This window comes from Triturus cristatus, chromosome 9 (assembly GCF_964204655.1).
Source record: "Triturus cristatus chromosome 9, aTriCri1.1, whole genome shotgun sequence".
NCBI classification, from domain to species: domain Eukaryota; kingdom Metazoa; phylum Chordata; class Amphibia; order Caudata; family Salamandridae; genus Triturus; species Triturus cristatus.
Window position 1 is genome coordinate 427,099,224 of NC_140592.1, and position 12,329 is coordinate 427,111,552.

The following is a 12,329-nucleotide window of genomic DNA, read 5'->3' on the forward strand; positions in this document are numbered from 1 at the left end:
CGCTTTGAGTCCTGACGTTCAGCAGGAAATATGTTCACCTGCACTGTGAAAGTATGAAAGAGAAAACCTTGTGTGAACGAAGTAATATATCCAGTGAGAGCACACCAAAGGATACAGTGATTGACATTGATTCTGAAAAAAGTGCATCAGTAATATCAGATCCCTCAGGAACCAGGAATACTTTTTTTAGAGGAATTCAGAATGCTACACAGATGACAAATATAATCTTAGGTTGAAACAAATCTTCAAAAAGGAAATAGGAACGGAGAAAGAAAAGGTAAAAAAAGTTACAACAAAGCAAACATAGGAGACAGCAGGGAAGTGTCATCCCCTATAGGAATTAAAATAAGGGGACAGAAAGAGAAAAAATGAATGTGGTCATTCTTATAAAATGTATTCTAACTAGTACTGAGATTTGTCATTTTTTTCAACTAGCAATTTTTATTGCATTCAATGCAGGATTGATATATGACATTTGGTGAGAAAAGAGAAACTGAAGAAAGGGTTCACTAACAAATCGGGTCCAGATAACGAGAGTATTACTGAAACACCAGATCTTAGCAGTTTGCAGATTAGTGACATAGATGTTCTACACACACTATCTGTTTCAGATCTAGAATTAGAGCATAGCGATGATCCTATACTAAATCTGGTCAATTTGGACATACAATTGGATTGTAGCTATCCACGTGGTTTCAAACCTAAATCCATCTTTCTCCCTACATTTCTGCATTCAGCTATAAATATTTTTGAGAGGCGTAATCAAAGACTTGAAAAAACGTAGATAATCGAAACACCATAACATGTATAATCCAACATATGCCCAACAGACAGCCCTACAAACATTACAGAAAGATCCAGAAACTATCATTAGGCTAACAGCTAAAGGGGTCAATAGTGTGGTGTGGACCACGAATCGTTATTTCGAAGAAGGGTATAGGCAATTGAGAAACAGTATGTGTTACTAAAAGTTCAAACTATTAAAGAGTATAGCAGTCAACAGAGAATACTGGACTAGGTTAGAAGATGGAAGAATCAGGGTTTTATAGAGTGGTAGTAATATCAATTTTTAAGTGCATGCACCCCATAATTTGACTTGATTCTAAAACTTCACAAATATTTGGTAAATCAACCTGGCAGGCCAACAGAATCATCAATTGGATCATTACTTGAAAATACATCTAGGTACATGGATTTCTTCCTAAGACTAGTATACAGGCCAAGTGGGACTTTCTAAGAATTATAGATGATTCTACCTGGGAGAACTGTTATGTACTTCTCACACTTAATGTGTGCAGTTTATAGACTAGTATAGATCATGATTTACGAGCGGAGCCATGTAGGTATTTTTTGTGTGCATTTTCATTGTCTATGCTTAGGCACACGCAGATGATCCTGGATATGGTAATGTTCTGCCTTAGGTATAAAAAATATGTGTTTGACAGTAAACATTACAGACAAACTCAAGGTACCACCATGTGTACCTGCATCACTCCCAGCTATGCACATGTGTTTATGGGCTGGTGGGAGGAGCAGGTGGCCAGTAGTATCCTGGAATACAAAAAAAATGTGGTACTCTGCGTTCGATACAAAGATGATCAATTCATCACTTGGAATGGTCTAGAGGAGTTTGCTTAAGTATTTGTGAACTCTTTATATTGTAAAAATTATAATATAGATTCAAAGGTAATCTCAGCAGATCAAGCAGAGACTAGCTGAATATTAAAGTGGCGGTATCACATTACAAATTGCGTACATCTTTAAAATGAAAAATACAGTGGACAACACCTTACTACATGTTAATAGAGTGCACCCCTGTAATTTAACTGCAACCATCATGGGGAATTAATACGTGCTAAAAGAAACTGTAGCTCACTGACCAGTCACAATAAAGAGAAGTGGAGAGGATGTGGTCTCACGGCTAGACTGACGACTTTGGAGCTGGGAAACCAAGGTTCGAGCCTTGGGGTCAACTCCACATCCTGTGATTCTGGGAAAATTGCGTATACTCCCCGTGCCTACCCAAAAAAAATGAATGTGTCCTTGTCTAACGTAACTGGTGCTCATGCAAAGCGCTCCAATACCTTAAGGTCGAGTTCGCACTATATAAATCTGCAACAAAAAAAGAGGACAATGACAGCACGATTCAGTGAAAGGGGCTACAGTTATCAGGTAATACAGGCAGCCCTCACATAAGCTGATAAAACAGAAATATTTAGGTTATTATTATACATATTACAAAGAAACAAACACAAAGAACAGGAAACAAGCATGAGATTTATTGCAACATTCAGCAATCAGGCTGCTCAGATAAGGCGGACATTGAAAAAGCATTGGCATGTCCTTCATACCGATGAGTTGATTGCAAAGCATGTCAATGATAACCCTAAAATTACATTCAGAAGAACGTCTTTGAAAGATAAGGCAAGAACATGATTATTTAATCAGGTGTTCAATCACATTTTTTATCCAGCCAGGGCTTTTATAAGTGTAATCATTGTGATGCCTGTAAGACCAGTACTAATATCAAAAGTCCATTATCCCTAAAACTAATAAGGAATTTTATCAATAAGCATATATCATGTGGCTCAGATTATTGTGTGTACTGTTTAAAGTGCCCATATAATAAATAAAACATAAGAGCACCATCCATCCTGTGGAAATATGGATTTTTATGATCAGTTATGTCCCCTATCTTGGACCCCAACGGTTTCATGTATAAATCACAAATACATGTATGTTTCCTCCAGTTCCAGTTATGAAGACGCAAACACATGTGCGGCCACCGTCAACATGTCCTCTTTCAGATCAGCCATGAATGGGCCGGATATTCTATTCCTAAGTATGAAAGGCCACCGGCTTTATATGGTTCATTTATCCCATTTCACAGTCCAGGCGAATAGGCCCTGATTCTGCCATTAAACCTTTTCCTGCCTTCTGCCTCTGAAAGCTCCAGTCTGAGCTCGCATCTGTACCCATGAACTTTGTCCTACTCCCTGCGCGCCTAACGGTGCCTGACTCGATCTGTCTGCTTGCCAAAAACTGTATTTCACCTTCAAGATTATCTGTTCTGCTCCGCTCCTCACCCAATGCATTCCTGTCTAGTAGTTTAAGTAAACATTCTTCCAGCTACCGAGCAAAAGGCCCGGCTTCTCTGTCTTTATGCAAGTAATTCATAGCCCTGTTACCATGGAATATTCCTACCCCCTCGCATCTAGTGTAGACACTTAGACGCTTGTACACGCACTAACAGTCAGTATAGTCAGTATAGAATAAGATTCTATCCTAAGAGACCTCTCTTTTCGGATAACATAGTTCTTTAAACATAGGATGTTAGATATGATTTGGGATTAGGTTGACATAACCCCAGACTTCTGTCTCCACATGTAGAGCTAAATGTCAAGTCCCCTTCACCCCCTAGTTGCACGTCAATCACACGTCATGCTGCTGCGCGCGCATCTCTGCCAAGTATTTCTGCTGACATTGCGAAATTCTTTCATGGAACCACCCTATTGTGACATCATACCTGATGACGTTCTTTAAGTTACGCCCAGTTACACCCACTTTAGTTACGCATGTATGTTTTACCTTTGTTATCAACTGTTACGCCTCCTGCATCTGTTTCACTGTAATACCTATTGTATAAAAATGATTACTTGTCAATAAGGTTAGTACTTCACTTCCTGAACCTTCGTGGTGATGGAATATGGAGTCCATCAATTCGAATTGATTTTGGAATAAAGCCCGTTCCGAACCTCTAATACCACGGATTCTGCCTCTTATTTTACTGAGCTATTATTATAGATTTTCCGCATCAAATTAAGTTCCGGTAATTAAATTATTTACCACATATATGGCGCCCGAACAGGGACACTTTCTCATCTCACGCGCTGGAGGTGCGTTGCAGGCCCGGTCTCCTGCCATAGCTGGACGGACAACAACGCGTACCCACAGGATTTCCTGTATCTCCCTCCTGCCGAGCGGGGGTAACTGAGGCTGCGATCAACACCCAGACGAGGCGGTGAGAAGTGCGAAGTATCCCGACCAGAGCCTAGCTGAGAGAGCAAGATCCGAGGTATACAGAGGCCCACCAGTTCCGAGGTTCCGAAGTTTCGAGTCGAGTCCAGTCCGGTCCGAGTCCAGTTCAGTTCCGAGGCCTTCTGTTCCGAGCTACCCGGTGAGTACCATTGTCGGGGAGGCGTTCTGACGTGCACATAGGTTGTGCCGGTCAAGACGGGTTTGGGTACACAAATCCGGTCTGCACTGTTCTAGCAGTGTATCTGTACTGTTTAGCAGTATATCAAGTATGTCTAGTATATAATTCAGAATTACCTAGTTAGTGCCGAGTATTATGCTTAGTGACTAGTTTCCTAAATGGCCATCATTGTTGTCCATTAAATGTTAAATGTTAAAATGTTTTAAATACGTTCTGCATATTGTGGTGTGAATGACTGTTCATTATTGTGTTTTGTTGTATTAAACGTGTTCAGAATTAGGTATCAGATCAGTTCTCAATATGCCGCTCTTTTCGAAATTAAGACAGATCAAAACTAGAAAAGGGGTACTCGAAGAAGCTGTTCCCATTCCTCCTAGGGACACTCCAGGGTACTTCATGTATCATAAACATGGCCTAGACGCCATATTATTTCTTGATTTATGGGTAGATTACACCAAGGAATTACCAGAAAGTCAGAGGTGGCCCGCAGCTGGGACCTGGGATGCAGATTGCATCGTGAAAGTAGAGGAAGAATTATGGAAAAAGAAAGCTAGACAGTCACAGAAAGATGCCATTGAATTATGGCGTAAAGAATCATATAGACGTACAGAAAAAGCACTCAGACAGGAAGAGAAAAGTAAGGAGAATTCAAATAAAGTTCGAGAAAACCTATTAATTGAAGAAGGTACTCGAGTAAAATCAGAACAAATAGACAGACAAAGAAATGCCCTTATGAATGGTATGTATCCTCTTCTGGCCGAAGGATTACCTAAGGCTACTCCGGAGATACCAAAAGACTTGCCACCCCCACTGTTCCCGATAAAAGTACGTCCCAAAGGGCATCCCAGAACCGCAGAAGATGTTTTTCTTTCCTCTTATTTAGACGACGCAGCTCCCGAGTATGCTAATGCTGCGCCACATAGACCGCCTGCCGAGGGGGTTCAACGCCAAGACCCTCCTCCGTCTGTACCTCCGCAACAACAAACTCCGACACAAGTTCCGGCAAGCACATCTGTTTCTACAGCTGTACCCACAACTATGGTTGCTATATCACGTTCAACGAATCCTTTCACATCCAACACCCCAGGTGGTGCTACGGGAGGTACAGCAAACATTTTTTCCACGCCACCCAGAGTAAATAAACTTTCCTTTCAAGAATTAGCCCACCAACGTACGCCCAAACTAGTAACTCCCGACGCGCTTAAGGAACTTCTAATAGATTGTAGATATGACCCGGTGCCCGGAAAAGGGGACGAAATGCTGCTGGCATCATTACGTATCCGACGAGCTGCAATATATTTAGGGAGGCTACCAGGAATGACTACACATTTAGAAAATATATATCACTTTGTCCAGTCAGGACGAGATTCTGAAAGTATTAATAGAGCCTTGGAGTACCAGAAAGTGGAGATACAGGGGGAACTGTTACGTTTCCTCATAAATTGTGTGATCAGAAATCAAGACCGACCAGGGGTAAATCCGGAAGAAATGCAAATTCTTACCACATGGAGTCGGAATATATCAGAGGGGAGACATGATAAATGATCATGTATAATAGCTATGTGCCGCAAGATCCGCAAAGAAGTAGAACGAATACACGAAGAAAGATTAGCAGTAGACGAGCCTGAACAAACCGAGGAGGAGGAAGAATTAGAACTGCCCACAGGACAGTTAGAAACCATGGCCTATGTAGGTAGAGGGAAATATTGTAATAATACTAGATGCTTTACTGATCCGATACGTCCGATACGCCCAGATAATAACAGAAATTTCCAAACTCCTATAATAAATATACGGTCCCCCGAACATTCGTTCCAAGCCGCTGACAAATTACTCCGAGAACGAAGGGGTTATCATCTACTCGATTCTATGGACGAACAAGAATTAGCCAGGTCAGCCGTTCATTGGGTTGATAGTCCCGGAAAATATAGTGATGATACACTAGCACACACGTTTTTGAACCTCACCCCAGATGAACAGCGTTTAGCTGGTATCTATATGGTTCAACAACTCCTTATATTATATAAAAGCCAACATTCCGATCCTGGTCCATTACCTGATATACTGACTGAATTACTCACGAATAAATGGAGAGGTTCAGGTACTGAGTTAATTAGAGAAATACTAGAATCCAGAAAACAGTACATTCTTTTTGTATGTCCCGAACATGTCTCACTGCCCATAAAAGAAAGAACGACGTATTACATGGATAGACAGAATCCCTTACGCGAAGTGCACCCGATAAAAGGTGATGACAATCAGTTTAAACGTGTGTTTGTATACACACCCATATCTAAAATAGAACTATTAGAAATGAAGAAAGTGGTACCCAGTCATGACAAAGACCCAGCGGGTTTCCACCGTGAAATTAAAGACATGTTGCTCATGGGAGAGTATACCTATCCCGACATTATGACAATATTGAAGGTATTAATGCCTGCGGGCATTTACGAAAAACTCAAGGAAAAGGATTGGGAGGTGGGAGACCAGAAGATAGATTGGACAGCATTAGAAAACGAAGAAAAAGCTCGAGGTCCAGGTTCAGGGCTTGGGGAAAAGACCAAAACACTACCAGGTTTACTAGTACAGGTACTGCCACGTTTATTAACTACGAAAAAGGAAGACTGGGGTGCAATCTCGGCCTGTAAACAAAAGCACGATGAGGACACTAGTGATTTCTATGCCCGATTCGAAAAATGTTTTGGTATAAATAGTGGAATAAAAGCAAGTAGCGAATCGTATCCACATCTGTTTGTGACAAAATTAGTTGAAAATTCCTTGCCCCAAGTTAAGAATAGAGTATTGAAATTCGAGAGTACATGGCAAGGTAACACTCCGTCACAAATGTTACAAATGCTACAGTACCATCACAATAGAATTAGAGAGGAACAAGAACATGAACAAAGACGCATGAAAGACACGAAAATGAAAATGCTAGTTTCCCAGACAGTTCCAGCTGACGGTCATAAAAAGGGTATGACACAGTCCAGTGTTTCAGCAGGTCCTGTAAAAGGGACATGCAACTATTGTAAACAGCCAGGTCATTATGTACACGATTGTCCAGTTTTAAAACATAATATCGCCATAGGTAATACAAAAGAAAGACCACGGCCACTTAGACAGGATCAGAACCAACAAGGAGCTCTGCAGCATGCACAGTCCATGCCAGCTCCGCAACAATCTATGACAGCTCCACCATCGCAGCCTATTGCTGCCACACAAACAACGACACGACAGATGTACCAGACCGCACAGTATGATTATCCTGATTATCAACGATACTCATGAAACAGCCTAGAGAGGGAAGTTGGCTTACCCCTTATCGAGGTCCCTGTAGATCAAGAAGGACCTTATGTACACAGTGAACTATTAGGCCAAGATAGAAAATTTTTACTTGACACAGGGGCAAGCCGAACAACCATAAAACGAAGTGAAGTTCCAGGGGCACCCCTCTCAGGCTCACAGAATATTTCCCTTGGCTTTTCAGGAAAACCTATCATTAACGAAGTATCACAGCCTCTTCCCCTTACGATTGGTCCCTTGACACGAACTACAGATTTATTGCTTACTAAATCATGTCCAGAAAACTTGTTAGGTATAAAAACTTTGAAAGCTCTAGGAGCTATAATATGTTGTTCTCCGGAAGGAGTAAGATTGTTTCTACGTGATTTCAAAGGGCACTATGTGTCCCGAGACATGGATCACCGACTGCAGACTCTACCCACACATTTATGGGCACAAGGCCCTACAGATGTTGGTTGCATGAACATTACACCATATCGAGTCACACTAAAGGCAGGAGTGGTACTACCACGAATGCGACAATACAAGTTACCCCCAGATGCTGTAGTGGCTTTACTGCAAATCATTGACAAGCTTATTACCCAAGGAGTGGTTGTGGAAACCGACTCCAATGTATGTAATTCACCGATAATTCCGATTCTTAAACGAACTGATCCGAAAGCCCCGCCAGTATATCGATTGGTTATTGATCTGCGCGAATTAAATAAATGTATTGTACCACAATACCCCGTAGTCCCAGATATTTCTTCATTACTGACAGCCATTGATTCCGAAGCAACATTCTTTACTGTAATTGATCTCAAGAATGCCTTTTTCAGCGTCCCAATAGATCCGGAAAGCCAATACTTGTTCGGATTTAGTTTAAATGGACGAAGCTTTAAATTCACACGCGCACCTCAAGGATTCACAGAAAGCCCCAGCATCTATAGCCAAGCACTGAAACGAGAACTTGACAGTATACACATGCCAGTCAACACTGCCCTGCTTCAATATGTCGATGATCTGCTGATCACCGCTAGAAGCGAACCTGAATGTGAAAAAGCCTCACTGACGGTTTTACAATTCTTGGCCGAAAAGGGGCACAAGGTGTCCCCTTCTAAGCTGCAATTCTGTGTCCAGCGAGTTGTTTACCTTGGTCACTCGCTGTCCAAGGAGGGAAGGCAGCTTACACCCGATCGCATCCAGTTAATTGCTAACATGCCAATACCCAAGACACAAAAGGAGGTGCGGGCTTTTATAGGCCTCACCTCATATTGTAGGCAGTGGATCCCTCAGTATGCATTTCTAGCAAAACCACTCATTCAGTTGACAACACAGGAGGCAGCCACATCGACTGTCCTCCCTTGGACTCAGGAACATACACAAGCTTTTGAAAGCCTAAAGAAAGCTTTATGTCAAGCACCTGTTTTAGCAACACCATGTTACAATAAACATTTTACACTTTTTGTTACAGAACGCGAAGGTACTGCTTTGTCAGTACTCACACAGGAACAAGCAGGATCACACAAACCATGTGCTTATTTTTCTAGTACATTAGATCCCGTAGCTCAGGCTCTGCCTGCGTGCCTGAAATCAGTGGCAGCAACAGCTTTAGCAATCAGACAAAGCGATGCCATAGTGTTAGGACACCAATTGACGGTACAAGTACCACATGCAGTAGAGGTTCTCTTGAACCGAACGCAAACACAACACTTGACTATAGCGAGACTCACCGGTTACGAATTGACATTGTTTCAGCCACACATAGAAATCAGACGTTGTAGTACATTAAATCCTGCCACACTGTTACCAGTAAACGGAACAGACCCATTAGCACATGATTGTATAGAAGTTATTACTATCACGACGAAACCCAGACAAGACTTGACAGATATCCCATTGTCAGACCCAGACCTGACGTTGTATGTAGATGGTTCATGTATGAGAACAAGTACAGGAGAGCTAGTGGCCGCGTATGCAGTCACAACAGACACTGAAGTCATTGAAACAAATCGTATTAATACCTTATCAGCTCAAGCAGCAGAGCTCATCGCTCTGACACAAGCCTGTATTCAAGCCACGAATAAGAAAGTCAACATATACACTGATTCACGTTATGCATTCGGAGTTGTACATGACTTCGGCGTGCTGTGGCGAGAGAGAGGTTATTTAACTTCTCACGGTGCCCACATTCAGCACGGACCCCTCATTCATGCCTTATTAGATGCAATACATCTACCCACTGCGATATCAATTATGAAATGTAAAGCTCATACGAAAGTTACTGATATCATTTCCCAAGGCAATGATCTAGCTGACAGAACAGCTAAACAGACTGCTCAAACTCACACATCTGACATGACAAAGACAATAGTTCCGACACCAACACATTGCATGATGGTTAAGGATCCCGCTCTTGACGTAATTGACATACAGACACATGCTACACCAGACAAAATAAAGAAATGGAATGAATTAGGAGGGATCCAAACGGATCAAGGATTGATGACGAAGGAAAAATCTGTATGGTTTCTTCCCGACTCAATGGTCCAAGTTATCATTAATACAATACATAGTCCAGCGCACCTAGGAGAAAAGGCTATGCTAGACAGCATTCAACACATTTGGTTCAACAAACATTTACGAGCAGCAGCTAAACAAAAAGTCCGTACCTGTATGATCTGCTGTCAGTTTAACCCAGGTAAAAGCATTCCCGTAGAACAGGGTGGATTTCAGCCTCCTGAGCACCCTTTTGAAGTCCTCCAGATGGATTATATCCAGATGGAACGATGTCGAGGATTCAAATATGTTCTTGTAGTTGTCTGTGCTCTTTCCCGTTGGACAGAGGCATACCCGGTTTCAGATTACACTGCCCCGACTACTGCCAAACAGTTAGTTCGAGAATTCTTCCCACGGTACGGTTTACCACGTGTTGTCTACTCAGATAACGGCCAGCCGTTCTCATCCGAACTAATGAAACACGTTTCACTTTTGTTAGGTTATCAATGGAGATTTCATTGTGTCCGACACCCCGAGGCAGCAGGTCTCGTAGAACGACATAATCAAACTCTGAAAATTAGATTGTCCAAAATATGTAGAGAGAAAGGTGTCGACTGGGTAGTAGCCTTACCAGTTGCACTCTTTTACATGAGAATGGTAGCGCACTCTCGAACAGGGCTATCCCCATACGAGGTGATCTTCGGTAGACCACCTAATATGTGGGGGACGCCTATACCACGCAAAATAACTGATGTAGACTGTAATATGCTGACAGATTACTTGGCTTCCTTGATGTCTGCACTACAATCTTGTCGTTCACAGGTAGCTGCAGCCTTTCCCGACAACACCGAGGTGAAACCCCATGACGTAATTCCCGGGGACCTGGTGTTAGTGAGGAACTTTGACCGGAAGTCTCAGCTGGATCCTAGGTGGAAATCGCCTCAACTCGTACTGTTAACCACGAGGACAGCCGTGAAGATCGAAGGTCGAAAAGGCTGGATACATTCAAGTCATATCAAGAAATTTCATGGATTACCATCCGATATAGAGACTAAACCCTGTATTTCCTCAAAGACAGACTCAAAGCTCCCCTTGGTTGAGCAAACAAACTCAGAACTATATAGACTAAAATTGAGGTCCAATAAGTCAGACAATTTGATTGTTTAAGTCCTCTCCAAGGTGAATCGGTTGAATTTGTCTCTGACATGTACCCTCTGGACCGGAATAGAGGAAGAAATAATCAAATCCAGTTGAAAAAACATGCGTACTGTAAATCACTGCGTAGTCATTGCACAGTGACGTTATTAATTCTGTTTTTCTTATGTCTTTTAATAATCGCTGCAAGTATATTATTGCACATATATTATCCTATTTCTAAACATGTTTACAATGTTACTGCTGAACATTCTTTTAGTGAATTACCCCTGCATGAGTTGTCATATAGATTTGCGCTGCGCAATAACACTTTTATTAGTATGTTACATCATTCCCATCAGGCTAGCACTGCTACAAATTGTTGGATATGTGGCCGACTCCCTCCCTATCAGAACTATAAGGGAATTCTGCCTCTCTTTCCATATCCGTTCACACACAATGGCTCCTGTGGAGCATGGTTTAGTTTAATTAATTCCCTAGATTCGAATTCCGCAGTTTATCAAGACAACTGGGTATGGGGAAACCTGAACTTAGTCTTGCTTAAAGTCTGTTACCCTAACAAGGAGGGACATCCCAAAAGAACAGGAACTGATCTAGAAAATGAAGTATATGGATTAGGTAATTTCACGCTTAATCTCATGATCCTGAATGTTGAATCCGAAGCTGCACCAATTTTGCCCGCTATGTCAGTATTTCCAGTTAAAGGTGAATTGTGTATAAGAAAGAATGGCTCCATACACATGGGCCATAGTAAATGCATCACTGTAATAGAATTCAGTGATCAAGGCAAATCTACATTTAGAGCTTCTCGCCATTCCTACTTTGTATGTGGTCAGACTGCATATACACGTTTGCCTCTAGATTGGGATGGTACCTGTTACATCGGATTCCTTTTGCCACCTGTTTTCCTAGCTCCTCCTGATTATCATAGAAATACTCATTTAGTACACAATAGAGAACGGAGAGATCTCCCAATAGTCGACTACACTGAAACAGCATGGGAAAAATACACAGATTTCAATAAAGGTCTCTTTCCTTATATAGGTACAGTCACTAATAGTAAGCTGATACGTAGATTAACCAGAACCCTTGAAGCAGTAGTAAACGAAACTATTTCCACCTTAGGCAATTTAACAGAAGAGCAGTCTGCTATGCGGATTGTTGTGCTTCAAAATCG